The sequence below is a fragment of the Stegostoma tigrinum genome, chromosome 1 (assembly GCF_030684315.1).
Source record: "Stegostoma tigrinum isolate sSteTig4 chromosome 1, sSteTig4.hap1, whole genome shotgun sequence".
Classification (NCBI taxonomy): Eukaryota; Metazoa; Chordata; class Chondrichthyes; order Orectolobiformes; family Stegostomatidae; genus Stegostoma; species Stegostoma tigrinum.
Window position 1 is genome coordinate 93,627,227 of NC_081354.1, and position 18,353 is coordinate 93,645,579.

Here is an 18,353-nt window from a genome sequence, read left to right on the forward strand (position 1 = left end):
AAAGAATTCTTGTAGGCTCCGTAGGTGTGTTCTTGGGTGAAAAGAGGTTCATACCATGGGCATAGATAAGTAAACCATTATTATTGTCATGATGACGAAATGTGACAAGTGATCTCATGAGAAATTGGAGAAGTTGTAAGCCAATCACCCTATTGATTCTAATCCATCATTTAATCATTACTCCATATGATCATGTGAATAAGCTAAGTGATTGCAGATGTGTTTGCTAGCTTCACTCCATGAACATATTCTTTGGTTTGAAAAAGCACAGATAGATATTTACCAGTAGCTTTTAAATATGGTTGCACGTTAAGTGTTCCTTAGTGCCAAATGTTATAAAGTTTCCATGGCTGCTTGTTGGTGTGCTTCTGTAAACACGTCAAAGAAAACTATGTTTAATTGATTTCCTTACAGAGGAATGATTTTGTGAATCCACACTCCTGGTGGGGAGACTGGGCCATCTGGAGCACACATTGCAAAATAGTGGGGTGTGTACCCAAATTTCCTGCCATGTGTTGTTGCCAGACTAGATACCCTAAAACAAGCGTAACATTTATAAATTTGTCTGCAGATGAAGAGTGGTGTCGTTTTACATGAGATGCTTCTGAAACGCAACATCTTTTTTGTCATGATTGATGAATTTTTGCACTTCTGCTACTCTAGCAGATGTTACTGATTACACTAAATACTTCCAAAAATAGATATGTTGTGCCAGTTCAGTACAAGGCAAGAACTATTTTTAAAAAGAAACCCATGATGAATACAGTTCAAAAGTAATTTATTAGCTGTGAAGCAGTTTGGGAATTCCCAAGGACATGAGAATTATACACAATATAAATCCAGGATCTTTATTTTTAAATTTGCCCCAGCATGTCAAAACTCCTACATTTATAAAAAGGACAGAAAATTGGTGTTGTAGTGAGTTCTCAGGCAGTGACACAGGATGGCATTGCCATAGATACAGAAGGGAGTGATAAGGGCTGGGGTCCAGACAAAATTATTCCAAGGGTAACATGCAACAGACAGAGAACAATGGGACTCTGCATCCAGCATCCTGAGCTTTTGTGTGAAGGATCAGTAGAGTGAGAGAGAGAGAGAGAGAGAAAGAGACAGTACCATGCACCACAGTTAATACTGCAGTAGCAACAAGTACAGCACAAGAGGCCGAGACTGCAGCTCAGTAGTGAATTAGGTAGTTCTCTGGTTACAGGCAGGACGTCCTCCTGCCTGCTGTCTCCAGAATGATGCCAAGCAAACTGCCCAAATGAGGCAAAAGTGGAATAATCAGGTTCTCGACCTCGAGAAAAGCTTGCCCTCAGACTGCAGTAGTCGGCTTCGAATCTCACTGTCAGGCAGCGCAAAGCTTACTTTCATTCATTTGCATCTTATTAAAAGTCCAACTCACTCAATCAGCGTCACGCTTCCAATCCTTCTCTCCACACTCAAGAGACATGAAGGTGTTAAACACTCGACAGGTGCAAAGCAGAGTGGGTACGTGGCGGCTTGTTTTGTGAACATTCACCGCAAGTCATGTAATGGGCGTAGTTGACCATCTAGCTTCTCTTTACATAGAGCTGCTTCTTTAGTACGGGCTTTCATGCTAAGGCTTGTATGCTTACAGCAGTTTGGTTTGTTATGAGGGACTGCCAGGCAGCCATGTGTGTCTAGTCAGGATTTTTAATGCTGACGCTGAGTCAGGTACCTTATGGGTTCTTGCATTTTAGCACATAATGTGTTAACACTTCCTTAGAAACTGGCAGCCTTTGCACAGGAGGAGACACATGAAGCTTCTTGTGGTGGGGAACACTGAGGAACAAATGTACCAGTCAAAGAATTGGTGGACATGTTTGCTGTAAGGCTCAGAGCTACATCAAAAACAGAGCTACATCAATTGCAAACTTTGCGTACTGGAACCAAATTGCAATGTGTTTAAAGTCAAAGGGTCAAGCATTTAAGAGTAAAGATGGGCTACAGTCAGTCAAGGGACACAACCGCATACAGGCAAAGAGATTCTGTGATTACCATCCAAGAGGGTGGTCATGGTAAATGAAGGGCTGTCCTGTCAAGCCTGGCCTGAGGGGATGGGCTATGTTCGGTCATGGATGTTTGGTCGATAATAATCATGGATGTCATTATTGGACAGTCAATGAAAGCCTGTGGAGGGTGTCCAGATCAAATTTGACCTTAATTGTACAGGATCACTGATAGAACAGTCTCAGTGACATGGAACAATCACAGACCATAAGCTGAGACGTCATAGTAAATTGATGAAAAATGAGAGCTATCAAAGGATTTGTTCAAGCACCTCACCATTCATTTAGCCTCTACATGGGGTGGGTATAGGGCCAGCAAAGAGTGTATTCCTCAAGGGGCATGCCCTCGGAGTGGGATGGGTGGGGGAAAGAGTAGAGCAGGCACATTCATGGTGATATAAAGAAGCTCACTCGAAACTAGGGGAGGTTGAAATGTTATTGTGTGCACAAGGTCAGCAAGATAACAAAAGAGAACTCAGTGAGTAGGAGTCATGAACAGAACATCCAGGTCATGAAGGTGAACGCAAAGAAAGAAATTCATCACATTGGATCAAATTGGCAATAAATTCACAAATGGCTGGGACTGAATGTACAGTGGCAGGATTAAGCAGTTTTTTTTTCCCTTGGGGCAGATCTGGTGAATTTATGTTCTGAACCTGTGCAAGGAGGAATTGCAGTAGCATGCCTTCATTGTTTAGGGAATGTTTTTATCTGCCTTCAATTTTTAAATTATTTGAAGATTGCAGTTTGTCAAAGATTACACATTAAGTTATGGCCTCAGCATCTTGAGCTTTACATTGTCCCCTTTGGTTGTCTCTTTGTCATATAAACTTGGCAAGTTTTGTTGCAAGAAATATTGTGAAAGAAGAAAATATTGTTCCTATTTGCCAAAGACATTCAATAGCAAATTCAGGAAGACCAAACATTGTAGCTGTAATGTCCTCAGATGGCTAAAAAAAAGCATCACACATTGTGAGTTGGAAAGGAGTTGCGTTTTCTTATTGTGGTTGTGAGGCTGGGGAGACGGCATGTTTCATGATGGATTACAGCCAAATATCAACTCCCAATGGAGGATAGATACTTTGGTTGTACACTGTGCATTTGGAATGGTCACAAACTTCAGAACGCCTTGTTGAGGCATGACAATGACTTCCTTGAGAAGCCTGAACTCAGTTGCATGAGGATACAATATTAGGCTTTATTATTATTGATGTGAGGGCTTAGGCAGTACTTCAATACCACAGTGCTATCTCCCTGACTTTCCCCACAGATTACTTGCCCATTGAGTTATAATGTTCCTTGTGTTGCCTGTTTTCCCTCCACCACTTGTTCTGAATCAGAATGGTTAGGCAGCCTCAGCAAAAACTGAAAAAAACAATCATCTCCAGCAACTGCCATACAGCCTTCAGAAGGAGAAGCAGCATGACAAGATCCACCAAGGAGGAGCAGACAAGTGGTGAGACCCAGCGTTTATTCAGTTACCTGCAGATAACTGAATAACAATGCCTTTGAAGGCTAAGGCTGTCATATTCCACCATGTCAGATTTGCCCCAGCTGCTGACAAGGATCGCTGCAGAGTGGAACCAGTCCATTCTGCCTATTGAGCCCAACCAAACCTCCCCAAAGAGCTTCCCACCCAGACACAGCCCTCTATTCTATCCCTGTAATCTTGCATTTCCCATAGCTAACCCACCTAGCCTATACATCCCTGGAAACTATGGGCAATTTACCCCAGTCAATCCAACTAATCTTCACATCTTTGGACTTTGGGTGGAAACCAGAGCACCCGACAGGAACCCACGCAGACACAGGTAGATTGTGTAAACTCCATACAGACAGTTGCCCGAGGGTGGAGTCGAACCCAGGTTACTGGCACTGTGAGGCAGCAGTGCAAAACTCCCAAAAGCTGGATGTCAATTCCATCCTGAAGACCATCAAGATCATGGTTGCCTTGACGTTTAAATGCCAGTGTCCCGTTTTAGAAGGACAACAGTGAATTCTGTGCCATTTCCCAATCCTGCAGCCATAAATACATCTAAAATGTCACTGATGCCATTTGTGCCAGAACCCACCTCTCCATATCCTTTCCCCTTGCCAATGGCAGATATTGCTGGCTCCCATCAGGTACAGGGCTACAATTGTGTGATTGAACTGGATCCAATAGCAAACATCATTTTACTGCAGAGAACAAGGTGTAGAGCTGGATGAACACAGCAGACCAAGCAGCATCATAGGAGCAAGAAAGCTGACATTTTGGACCAAGGCCCTTCTTCAGATATGGGGGAGGGGAAGCGGTTTCTGAAATAAATAGGGAGAGAGAGGGAGGTAGATAGAAGATGGATAGAGGAGAAGATAGGTGAAGAGGAGATAGACCGGCCAAAGAGGCGGGGATGGAGCCAGTAAAGATGAGTGTAGGTGGGGAGGTAGGGAGGAGATAGGTCCCATAACTACACTGGCCCTAAACCCAAGTCTTCATCCGTTAAATTGATGACTGTATCAGCGCCACCTCATTCTCCCACGAGCAGCTCAAACAGTTCATCAATTTCACCAACACCTTCCACCACAACGTTAAGTTCACCTGGACCATCTCTAATACCACATTGTCCTTCCTGGACCTCTCTGCCTCGATCTCCAGCAACCACCTGGAAAACGGTATGCCTTTCAAGCCCACTGACTCCCACAGCTACCTAGAATACACCTCCTCCCACCCACCTTCCTACAAAAATTCCATCCCCTATTCCTAATTCTTTCTCCTCCACCACATCTGCTCCCAGGATAAGGCATTCCACTACCGTACATCCCAAATGTCCTCGTTTTTAAAGGACCACAACTTCCCCACTCAATGGTCAAGAATGCCCTAGACCGTATCGCCTGCATTTCCCACAACTCATCCAACACACCCCCTCCCTGTAATAAAAACCGAAACAGAAACCCCCTCGTCCTCACATACCACCCCAAAAACCTCTGGATCCTCCTCCGACACTTCCACTATCATCCTCCGACACTTCCACCATCTGCAATCAAACCCCACCACCAAAGATATTTTTCCTTCCCTGCCCTTTTCTGCCTTCCGGAGGGACCACTGTCTCCATGACTCCCTGTCTGCTCCACACGCCTCTCAGCCCCACCACACAGGGCACTTTTCCCTGCAACCACAGGAAGTGCTATATCTGCCCCTACACCTTTTCCCTCACCCCCATCCCAGGCCCCAAGAAGACTTTCCACATGAAGCAGATGCTCACCTGCACATCTGCTAATGTGGTATACAGCATCCGCTGTACCCGTTGCGGCCTCCTCTACATCGGGGAAACCAAGCAGAGGCTTGGGGACTGCTTTGCAGAACACCTACGCTCGGTTTGCACTGAACAACTGCACCTCACCGTCGTGAACCATTTCAACTGCCCCTCCCATTTCTCAGATGACATGTCCATCCTGGGCCTCCTGCAGTGCCACAATGATGCTACTGGAAGGTTGAAGGAACAGCAACTCATTCTGCTTGGGAACCCTGCAGCCCAGTGGTATCAATGTGGACTTCACAAGCTTCAAAATCTCCCCTCCCCCTACCGCATCCCAAAACCAGCTTAGCTCGTCCCTGCTTCCCTAACCTGTCCTTCCTCCCACCTATACCCTCCTCCCACCTCAAGCCCCACCCCCATCTCCTACCTACTAATCTCATCCCACCCTCTTGACCTGTCCATCCTCCCCGGACTGACCTATCTCCTCCTTAACTCCCCAACTACACTCACCTCTACTGGTTCCATCCCCGCCTCTTTGTCCTGTCTGTCTCCTCTCCACCTATCTTCTCCTCTATCCATCTTCTATCCACCTCCCCTTCTCTCCCTGTTTATTTCAGAATCCCCTTCCTCTGCCCCATTTCTGAAGCACAGCCTAGGCCCGAAGCGTCAGCTTTCCTGCTCTTCTGATTCTGCTTGGCCTGCTGTGCTCATCCAGCTCTACACTTGTTATCTCAGATTCTCCAGCATCTGCAGTTCCTACTATTTCTGAATCATTTTACTGTGGTCATTATTACAAGAGAAGTGTTATAGTTATTTCCAATTTTGTAGAACCTATGCCACTGATGTTTTTGTTTTGTTTAAGTTTTGTTTTTGTTTAAGTTTTTGTCTATTCCTGTCCCTCTCACTCTGATTAGTTGCAGGCCAAAAACAGGGGTGGAGGGAGATGACGCTGTGTTGATCCTTTGACGTGGATAACTTGGGTGGTTGTCCTTCGTTGCTTTTGGCCCTGAATGCTCCAGTCCTGCGAAGAAACCTTCGCTTTGTTGCAGACTTGCCTTTGGTAGTTTGCATCGCTACAGGCTTTGTGATCATAGACTTCACCAGAGCCCTCGTCAAAGCATAGGCAGCTTTGTATCTGGAGCTCTGCATCAGTAAGAGGGTTCCACCAAGGTGTCATTAACCTTGGTCGTAGTAGGTAAGCTTGTGCCCCAGTGACCAGCCTCGTAAGGCATCTCAACCAAAATAAGAACATAAGAGGGGTCCATGATGCAGGAAACATGGCAGCTGCCAGGGTTCTGAACATTCACCACCAAGAAGTGGCAATGGTGATCACAGATCACTTGAATATTAATGCCCTCTGTCTCAGTGCGAAGTGTGTGCAGTTATTCGTGCCTTCACCTGGCAGAAGTCAGCTATTCTCCAATATCCTACTGCCTGCCACGCAGCATTGAGCTCGTCACAGGGATAGAAGATTAACAAGTGTGATCCTGCACAAGTAGCATCTATCACTGTCTGGATGCATTTGTGAATGAATGACTGAAAGATCCCATGCAGGTTCCTTGTTGGTCCCTGGAGGAAGCCAGTCTCATGGAAGTTCAATGCTACTGCAAGCTTCACAATAACTGGGAAAGGATCAATCCCACTCCTTCAGGTCTCAGATCCTGATCCAGCAGATAGCACAATTTTGTCACCGAGTTGCAGTAAATAGGGATCCTACAGCATTACTATGCTTTGGTTGTACCACGTGTATGGCTTTGACCTCAAAAGACTCTGACCTTCCTATGTCGCTGACATATTCTGCAGCTCTGACCTTTTCCTTGATGGGAGGTTCCATCTTTTGCTGCGTTCTGCGGTCATATTTGCTCCTCCCTCATCTGCCATGGCCTTCTTTACAACACAGCCCCTGTGGCAAGCATCCACCTTTGAACTGGTCCGATATTCTTGCTGGAAATACTCACATCAACCATGAAAGTTATCATTACAGACAATAAAATATATCATAATACTTATTGCCCAGTTGGAGTTATATTTCCACGTTACACAGCCATCTTGGTACTTGTGCAAGAGCTGTTTTGGTTGTGGCTTGTATCTACTTTTCTTAAAGTCAGTTGTGATAACTTCTGCTTCATTAACATGTCTACCTTCAGGGACCATTTGCATGGTGAATATCACTTGTGACCAGCAGTTACATTCCACATACTTGTACACTCCATGCATTTCACACATATGGTGATGTAAATGAAATGAAGCTGCAATCTGCAAGTACATGATTGATGTGGAGAGAGATAATGGGAACTGCAGATGCTGGAGAATCCAAGATAATAAAGTATGAAGCTGGATGAACACAGCAGGCCAAGCAGCATCTCAGGAACACAAAAGCTCCTGAGACGCTGCTTGGCCTGCTGTGTTCATCCAGCTTCACACTTTATTATCTTATTATACATGATTGATGTAATGGCTTCTCATTCAGCAGAAGTGAAACTAACGTGAAACCAACACTGAATGCAGATTAACCTAACAATTGGAAAATGACAGAATGGAACTCCTGCACAAGGTGTGGCCTATTCATCAGCTACTCACCCTCTGACTAATCATGTTTTATCTTGCCTCCAAACTATTTCCACAAATTACTCCACATGCGGACATCCACCACATCGCCATTGAACTCTGCCTCCAAAATTATTCTTTGCTGCCCGAGTCCTGGGACTTGTTTGATGATCCCCTTCATTGTGCTGTACTCTTCCCTTGTGGAAGCTATGTTGGTGGTCACTGCATATCACATGCTACTCCTCTGGCTCCCATGGCTCTCTTCCTGAATCATTGAGTTTCCCCTCCATCACCATCCTGTCCACTCTCTAACCCATGCCTCCATCTTGCCCCCACCAAAACTGAGTGCCCTCAATCCCCATCATTGGGCACCCTTTCCACTTCAGTCCCCCTTTAAACATCTCCTCAATATTCAGATCCCAATGACTGACTGACTGACAGCTCTCCAGTCCCTTGCCCAACTTTGATGGAGAGCCCAAGATAATGATTGAACGGACCCTTGACCACTGTCCTTGCACTTCCCCAATTCATTTAATGGGATTTCCCTATCTGCTTGTTTTGCCTTACAGGAATGACTGTGACACACTCTCTGGAATAGAGTCACACAAAGTTGCTGACTGTGACCACCTCAAATGGATGACTGGCCAGAATGAAGCTGCCTGGCTACGTCTCAGTGCTAAACAGCAAGTCAACATGGCAGAACTGCGGGCATTTAAACTCTGACTGAGGTGACTATAAGCCAACAGGCATGACACTGTAAGGCAAGGAAAGAAAATGCAAGGAAGGAATGTGTTGAGCATTCAGGTTTGTGCTAAGACCAAGGTCCTTTCAGCAGCATTTCAATGTTATTTGCCAATAGTAAGTGAAAGTGCAAAGGTGTACTGTAAATGTATTGGGGATGCCCCATGAGGATTTTGAGAAGCTGGCAGATGTCAGATGCCAACATCTATCAATTTAGGGGTGTGTGCACCCTCTACCTGTGGTACACACCCTGAAACACTGCCCAGAATGGAGGTCCAGATAAGCAAGTGACAAGCTGGACTTGTCAAGTACCCTTTCAGACTTGCAGACTGAGAATTCTCAGCATTTAGTTTCCTCGTAACAAGTTGCAGCATATCAATGATGGAACATTTGCAGTTAATGAGGGTGATAACAAGCAATAATCCCTGTTAATAGGCATCCTGATGCTCAGAACTCTGTTGGAAAATGCAACTAGTTGGTCCCAACATCATGAAAGGCCTCTCTGGAATGCTCACATAATTCTTCCAGATTTCTTGCCATAACCCATACAGTTCAGGGCTCGGTAAGATTCCACATATCATGATTAATTAATTTATTGGCATTTCCTGAGGGAGTAGCATGTGCTCTGTGTAAAGAGGAACCAACAGAAATACTGTGATTTATAGAAGGCATTTGATAAGATACCACATCAAAGGTCATCGAGCAAAATGAAATTCATGATACAGGACTAATAGAAGATTTGCTAGTTAACAAGAGGCAGAGTAGGCAGAAATAACCATTCTCAGTTGGGAAAGATATAAAGCGTGGTGAGCCACATGGACTAGTGTTGGGTTTTGATAAGTAACCATTAGTTAAAATGGTTTGGATGAAGGGACTGAGGGTATGGTTGTTAAGTTTGCTGACAACACAAAGATAGGTAGGAAATTAAGAAGCTGATGTAAAATGCTACAAAGTAATATGCATAAGTTAAGTGAGGTGGTAAAGATCTGGCAAATGGAATATATTGCATAAAAATGTGAGAATTGCTTATTTTGACAATGAGATGTAAAAAAAATCAGTTATCTAAATAGCGAGATATTGCAGCGCTCTGGGCCACAGAATGATTTGGGTGTGGTAGTGCATGAAAAATAAAAAGTTGGTGCGTGGGGACAGCAGTTAATTAGGAAATCTAATAGAAGTGTACTACTATTGTGCGTACAGTTGTGTAAAAATGTAGGGAAATTATGCTTCAGTTATAAACGGTATTGATGAAATCACAATTGGAGCATTATGGACAGTATTAGTGCCCTTATTTAAGGAAAAATGTATATAAATTTACAATAGTTTAGAGAAGGTTTACCAGAGAAGAATAACCTGAATGCACATCTGTTCTTACAAGGGAAGGTTGGACAGGGCTTATGTTCATGTTTGTTAGAGTTTAAAAGCATAAGAGATGATCCATAAAGGTTGCAATAGTGTATGTGGAAAAGGATGTTTCCTCTTGTGGTTAGTGCAGCATTGAGGAGTCATACATATATTTAATTTGGAGAGAAGGAATTCAAGCAGCTGACTCAATAAATGTAAATATATCATGGAAATTTAATCTTAAACATTTAGATTGATTTCTGAATCATTTCTGGAACTAAATGAACTTTTTTTTGCCTTAATCAAGTATAACTTGTAGATATTAGAAATATTGATCTTAAATACTCAAAAATTACAGCTTCATCAAACATTTGATTAATAGGGCCTCTCAATATAAGACAGCTTCTTGCTGAATTTTAAAAGCAGATATAACAGTATTTCTGTCATCATGTAACTACCACAATTTCAAATTTTGATTCTTTTTCAAACAAAAACTGCTTGCCGAATCCGATCATCATCTATTTGGAAAATTGATCAGATCTATGCACATCCATCTTGCACCCATTGAGTTTTGGTCTTTCCTTGTTTCTTTAAAAGAAAAATTCTTGTTAGGACTTGAGCCCAGATCTCCTGGGTCAGAGGTAGGAAATCTACCATAGAATCAATACGGTGTAATTCAACACATCGAATCCACACGGACCTTCCAAAAGCAGCCCACCCAAACTCTGCCTCTTATTCTATCCCTGTAACCCCACATTTCCAATGTTAATCCATCTGGCCTACACATCTTTGGACTGTAGAATGAAACCCAAACAAACACAAGGAGAAACAAGTCACCCAAGACTAGAATCAAACCTGGGTCTCTGGTGCTGTGAGGCAGCAATACTAACCACTGAACCATCATGTCCTAATGTCCAGGGTAAAACTGACAGCTGGATTTTTGTAATTATTCAGTGTTGCCACTCCTTAACCAGAGGATTTCTGACTTCCCCAGATGGTTATGAATGTACAAACTTAATTAGGCATTCACTGCAGACTAAGGACTGCCTGAAGCTCAAAATATTCAGGGTTACAAGAGTTACAGAAGCAATTTTACATGTTTTAGTTTATATAAGTCTGACTTTTAAAATATTGAGTGAAAGCTTATCATGTACTGTGACTTGATATTTAAATAAAACATACAATAAAATGAGGTGAGTTCTGAAAGAAGTGATATGGGCGAAAAAAAATTTAATCACTTTAGGGAACTTAAGTTCTTTACATAGTGCACAGAAATCAATTTTACAGAAACTACTTCTGAAAGCATTCTTCCTTTAAAACTGAAGGGAACAAATGCTGAAGACATTCAATATTTTTTAAATTTTTATGCTAAAAACCATGAGAAAATGAGCATAAATAATGTAACACATGCCATGATTTATTATTTATACTGATCTTTTCAACTGAAAAATGCAAACCTTGTCACATTAGTGAAGTGCCACACAAATACTGAAGCAGAGGGTCTCCGAGGGTTAACCTTCAAAAGATACAACTAATTAGAAAGATTTGCTTTTTGTTTCATGTAAATTATATATGACACATGATTAAAGATTTTCTTGGTAATTAGTAGTCAATTCTAGATTTCTTTTATATTCTGTGAAGACTGCTTCAAGGGATTACACCAAAAGCAATCTGTTAGGGTCATGCGATGTTGTTTTCCATCTGCCTTATATTGAGATGCCATAACAATCAAGTGTTTGATGAAGCTGTAATTTTTGTGTATTTAAGATAAACATGTACAATATATAGGAAAGTTCTAAAAGTTATACTTAATAAAGGGGCAAAGAAATGGAAGCTCACCTAGTTCAAGAAATGATTCTGAAATCAATCTAACATTTAATAAATCATTTCATGATTTATTTACATTTACTGAGAAAGTTGATTGAACTAATATGGTATAGCTTTTTTCTCAAGAAGAGTCCCAACCTGAAACATCCTGCTCCTCTGATGCTGCTTGGCCTGCTGTGTTCATCCAGCTCTACACCTTGTTATCTCAGATTCTCCAGTGTCGGCAGTTCCTACTATCTCTGAACTAATATGATTCCTGCAATTCCAACACAATACAATCCAGTACGTTTATGTTGTAACTTATTTTTGTGTGAAATATTCCCTCTGTCTGACATCACTGAGCCGAAAATGATATGAATGTTTAATCATTTGTCAATGGTAGAAGCCTTCAGATGGTAATTTGATTTGTTCCATTCATGATTAAGACAAGGCTTGTCAGTTTGGCGTTTACTTCCTCAAGATTCAAGATGCATCAAGATGATATAAGATATCAGTGATGGACCAGGATTAATATCTGACCTCTACCTGCTTTGGATGAAAATGAATACATTGGCTTCAGTTCAGAAATTCAAACTAATACAAACTGACATGTAAGTATTGAACTTCAAGCTTGATTCAAGCAATTGTCTTAAATCAGTAGTCAAAAATATGTAGACTAAAGAGCATAGCTATGAGCAATCCAGATATTCTCAGACTGTTCCAAAGTCATCTAATTTGTATCTTTTTGTTCAAATTCTTGTGAATAACTGAGGAAAGTACAACAGAAGTAAATTCAGATATTGGTGTATGTGTCTGTATGTTGGAAAGGAAGAATCAAAGAGGCTTCCAGGAGAGTAACTAACCAATATGGGTATCGGAAAAAAAATAAAAAAAAGGAATGAGCTAACAAAACATTTGTGTTGATCTTTGCAAGCTTTAGTTTTAGAAGCACCTTTTCTACTGTGGCTGATAGTTCACAGCCTCATTCCCCACCCTTATCTGTTTTCTGGAGGGAACACTCTCTCCATGACTCCCTTGTCTGCTCCACACTCCCCTCCAACCCCACCACACATGGCACTTTCCTCTGCAACCGCAGGAAGTACTACGCCTGCCCCTACATCTCCCCCCTCACACCCATCCCAAGACCCAAGATGACTTTCCACATCAAGCAGATGTTCACCAGCACATCTGCCAATGTGGTATACAGCATCCGCTGTTCCTATTTTGGCCTCTTCTACAGTGGGACAGCCAAGCAGAGGCTTGGGGACCGCTTTGCAGAACACCTACGCTCAGTTTGTACTAAACAACTGCACCTCCCAGTCGTGAACCATTTCAACTGCCACCCCCCCATTCTGCAGACAACATGTCCATCCTGGGCCTCCTGCAGTGCCACAACGATGCCTCCTGAAGATTTCAGGAACGGCAACTCATATTCCGCTTGGGAACTCTGCAGCCCAATGGCATCAATGTGTTCTTCACAAGATTCAAAATCTCCCCTCCCCCTACCACATCCCAAAACCAGCCCAGCTCATCCCCGCCTCCCTAACCTGTCCTTCCTCCCACCTATCCCCTCCTCCCACCTCAAATCCCACCCCCATCTCCTACCTACTAAATTCATCCCACCCACCTTGACCTGTCCATCCTCCCCGGACTGACCTATCTCCTCCTTAACTCCCCAACTACACTCACCTCTACTGGTTCCATCCCCGCCTCTTTGTCCTGTCTGTCTCCTCTCCACCTATCTTCTCCTCTATCCATCTTCTATCCACCTCCCCTTCTCTCCCTGTTTATTTCAGAACCTCCTTTCCCTCCCCCATTTCTGAAGAATGACCTAGGCCAGAAACATCAGTTTTCCTGCTCCTCGGATGCTGCTTGGCCTGCTGTGTTCATCGGCTCTACACCTTATTATCTCAGCATTTCTGACTTCTTTCCCAAAATCTCAATTGAACAACCTCACATGCATTGGGGAAGCAATAACAGCTGAAGAACATACTTGATTTATCAAGGGGCTTTACTTGGATCTTTAGATCAGCTGAGGTATTAGCATCCTGCTTCCAACTTTCTGGAGAACGTAGGTGGATTGACATGCTGAATTTGTGAAAAGAAATTCAGAATAGCTGAACTGTGCGTTCATTCTTCAGCAACTACAGGGCATCTGTCATTGTGACTTTGATGATGATTGTCAATCCTTGTTCACTTGATCAATTAGGAAAGAAGTCTTGTTACAAGAAGTTGCATATGCCAATGGCCTGAGGCATGAGAATTTACACATGTTGAGAGAATTGAACCTAGGTACTATGTCCTTCTAGCTCGATCTCTGTGATCACCCTCACAACCTCGTGAAGTGCCTTGTAGCTGAGGAGTTGATACGTGGCTTTTCTCCTAGAGTTGCTCCAGGTTCAGTGATATGATGTTTGTGTTTTTCCTCATGTTTCTTATTAGTGGTGCAAGGTAATCTGCTCTTGGACTGAAGCAGGACAATTGTTTCTCAGTTTTATAGTTTGAAGTTTCCCCACTTTCCACTTTCAGCTGAAAAGTGCTTCCTGTTGTTCTTCTCTCTGGTTCATAAGGGTGGGTGTAAAGAGCTTGCAAAATGCATAACTGGCTCCAAAAGCCAACTTGCGGGGCTAATTTCCACATTAATTAACTGTTTGCATATTATAATGACCTTGCTAACAGCTAACAGTTTCCCACTCACAAACCCAACTGAACCGGGCTAAATATTTCCAGGGACGTGCCAAGCACTGCACAAAACAGTAGATTTTTGGAGACTTCATAATGTGCCCCATAGAAACCCATCTCCCCATCGGCTTCTAAAGTTCTGTTTTTAACTTGTGCATAAAATTATAAATAATGATGTTGATCTAACATGTTTTGTAGTTAAGATGGATATTTTGGATATGTACCACTTGCTTGATTCAATAGTTGATGATCCTCATTTGGTCTAATGCAGACAAATCAGGAGAGGAGTGGATAACTCAAGTCAATGGGATTCCTCTATTCTTCAATGCTAATTTGATTGTAATCTCAAATCCATATTCCAGCCCATGCCTAGCAACCATTTAATTCATTGATTAATACAAACATCTATGGGACACATACCTTCATGCCCACTCTATCATAATTTTTCAGGATATATTTCAATCACGTGATTAAGCTCCAACAAATGCAAGTCAGCCTGTGCAACATTGCCACATAAGACAACCTGCCCTTGGCTGGTTTTAGTCTGGTAAACCTCCTCTGAACTGACCCCAATCCATTTATGTTCCTCCTTAAATAAGGTGACAAAAACTGTACATCATATTCAAAAATCTCAAGCTGTCCCATGGAATAGTTTGTAAAAGAATGTGAATTTTGGGTTTAGAGAGCAAAGTTGACACTCAATCCTTAACAGGTTTATTACCTAACCCAGAATGCAGCAGCTTAACTTTGCTATTCCATTATAATACAATTCCCTGCTAATGGGTTTAATTTATCGTAGAACCCAAAATGGAAGTCTGACCTGAGAAATTTGATTTTTATCCAGAATCCATTTTACTTTTACATTGGTCATCTGCTGATAATTATTCAAATTGATTCACTGATTTTTGCCACAGAAGTCTTTTTTTTTGCTCAATTAACAATTTTAAATTGGTGATTGATAGCTTTTCACTATATCGGGTTATTAAAACATGTAAAGGCTAAAGATGGAGTTTCTGTATCGATCAACTCTGATCTCATCGAATGGGTGAATAAACTGGAGTGGTAATTCTTTATTAATTTTCTTTGTACTTCCTGCCTCGTAATCTGTCTGACATTTAACCTGTTTCCATAACCTGTCAAAATTCCCTGGATAATATTAATGTAAGCCTTCTGCTGCTGCTTCTACTTACTACAATCTGGCGATCAAATCCCAACCTTTGGTGTAGAATTTCATCACATATATCAACTGTTCTTGTCTGAGCTGAGCATCCATGTATTAAAATAAATCAGTATATGGGCAGGTCTTTGGCATTTTACTTGCTAATATTTGTCTTTTCTTATCAAATTATACAGCTTCACCCAGGCAGTTTTTCGTTATCTTTATTATGGCTTTTTCCCGGCAAAGATTATTTGCTCAGACAATGCTCCTAAAAAAAACAGATTAACTGGTTTTTCAGCTCTTTGCTGTTTGTTTGCCGTTGCTATTGCAGACAGGCTTCCACTTTTGTCCATAGAAACTTCACAGTCCTGGGATAATTTATTCTGCGATGCATTTAAATCATTTCAATGCGAGAAGGCACCGCATAAATTTAAGAATTGTCTTTGAAAAATTCTGACAGCATCACTGCACCCAGTGATGAAGATTGCAGTTGCTGTTTTGCTTCTGCATCGACCTTGAATCAAATCTTTGAGATGGCAAAATTGCCATCATGAGGGCTGGGCATCCTTGCAGCTTTACAGGTTGCAAGATCTCTGCAAATACTCTGAATCTAGAAACGCTCCTTTAACTGTAGGGCCAAGGAGTAACATAGAGTGACATATGGGCCTAGTCACTGGAAACCTCCATATGTTTGGGTCTGGAAAGCTGCACTAGTTGAGGAACGACCTACCAATTACAGATGGAAATGACTGAAAAGGGCAAAGTATCACTTTCACATTCTCAAGCAGAATTTACTGTGCAGGTTCAAGCTTTCTGGTTACAACCTCCTGCCCTGAGATTATCCATTTCTACCCGCAGGACAGATAATGTTTTCACCCAGATGTAACACAACTCTGATTTTAAAAAAAGTTAGGAAGCCATTAAAACCAGCTAGGCCTCCACATGTATGATTTAACCAGACACACCATCCACATCTGCTTACATCAAATAAATATCCAATGGCTCAGTGATAACAAAAAAAAGATTTTCTGCTTTTATTAATTCATTGCTTAACTGATTCATTGTTAGGTTTCCATACATTCCAAGCTTGAAGGGGGCATTTACATCTGACATAAATTAACATTGTTAATGATTTTTGCAACGGTGAGCTAAGTGGATGACAATAACCTGAGAAGTAACATTTATTTAACATCTTAGATAAGGTGAACATGCAATTGTCTTTGGTTTCCAAACCGACCAGCAATATTAAATCCAAGGTGTATTGTAAATCTGAAGGCAATTATTTTTGCCTTCAGCATAGCTTGCTACAATATGACATGTCTTCATTTCTTCAGATTTCTTTTTAAATTTTAACCAATGCTCATATTATCTTGCATAACTTTTTTTTTTCAAAATTAACACTACCATACAGTGGTAATGTAGTAGAAGAAAGCCACTGAACAATAAATCACTAAAGCTTTAATTTATTTTGTGATAATGTGTATGAGAAATGCTTTTTTTAAAGCATTTTTAGTAAATGGATACTTGACACTTAATAGGTATTATCATCCTTCAGATTAAAAAATTGCTGCAGAATATTATCAGGTACCTAGCAATACTTTGAGATGTATGAGTGAGTAATGCATATACAGCATTAACTCAGAAATGTTTTGAATTTGTTTGTATGGCAGTAGGCACGATCAAGATACCGCTTTCAATCGAAGCTATTTAATTTAAATGAAAATTCCTTAAAAAGGGCATCGGTATTCCTTTTCGATTACCTCTGTTATTGCAGCTTTAGACATGACACAAGATTGGGAAGTCATGTTGTGTCTGTACCGATCAGTGGTTGGGCCACTGTCGGAACACTGCATGCAGTTCTTATCTCCCTGCTACAGGAAGGATGTTTCGAAAAGATTGACAAGGACATTGCGAGAAAATTTCTGATGGAAAATTTCTGATGGAGAGTCTCGGCCTGAAACATCAGCTTTCCTGCTCCCAAGATGCTGCTTGGCCTGTTGTGTTCATTCAGCTCTGCACCTTGCTATCTCGGATTCTCCAGCATCTGCAGCTCCTACTATCTCTGACATAATCCAAATGCAAGCTTTTTTTCAACAGTCCAGAGAAGAATTCAAGAGAACGTTCCATAACATGCATGCTGAAAAATGAATTGTCAACCTGATAAATATAAAAAAGTAGGACTGGTTGTATGCCAAGCTCAAACAAAATAATTAGAATGTGATAGAGCTAAGCAATCCCACAACAAAATATCAGATTTGGGATCTGCAGACCTCAAGTGCCCAGCCATGAATGTCGGTGGGCAAACAGGCAATCAACTGGAGAAGCAGATCATAAATGATAGGGGAGTCCCAACACAAAGGAAGATGCTTGTAGTTGTTGGAAGCCAATTATCTTTGTTCCAGGACATTTCTGAAGGGGCGCTTCAGGATTGTGTCCATGGCACAGACATCTTTGGTTGTTTCTCAAATGATCTTGCCTCCATCATATGGTCAGAGATGGGGATGCCTATTGATGATCAGCAATGTTCAGCATTATTTGCAACTCCACATGTGCTGATGCATTCTGTGTCCATGCATAAGGATACTCACAGTTTTTTTGTCGGAGGGTCTGCCACTGGCCAACCCCCAGGGGTTCCATGCATTTAGATGATCCAAGTAGTTTGGAGGAGCTCACTGGTTTCCTTACCCATCTCACAAGAGCCATATCTCCAGAACTGAAGTGTTGATCACAGACTTCCACAGGATATTCTGGGGAGTGACTGTGCACAACGGCTGAAGGAATGTTTAACTGTTGGAAAGATGGCCC

At 41.8% G+C, this 18,353-nt stretch overlaps 1 long non-coding RNA gene across 1 annotated transcript in view; it reads left to right on the forward strand.

Annotated features, from left to right (window-relative positions):
- LOC125452304 (uncharacterized) overlaps window positions 1–18,353 on the forward strand; it is a 168,966-nt gene that overhangs the window by 63,994 nt on the left and 86,619 nt on the right. The window lies entirely within an intron of this gene.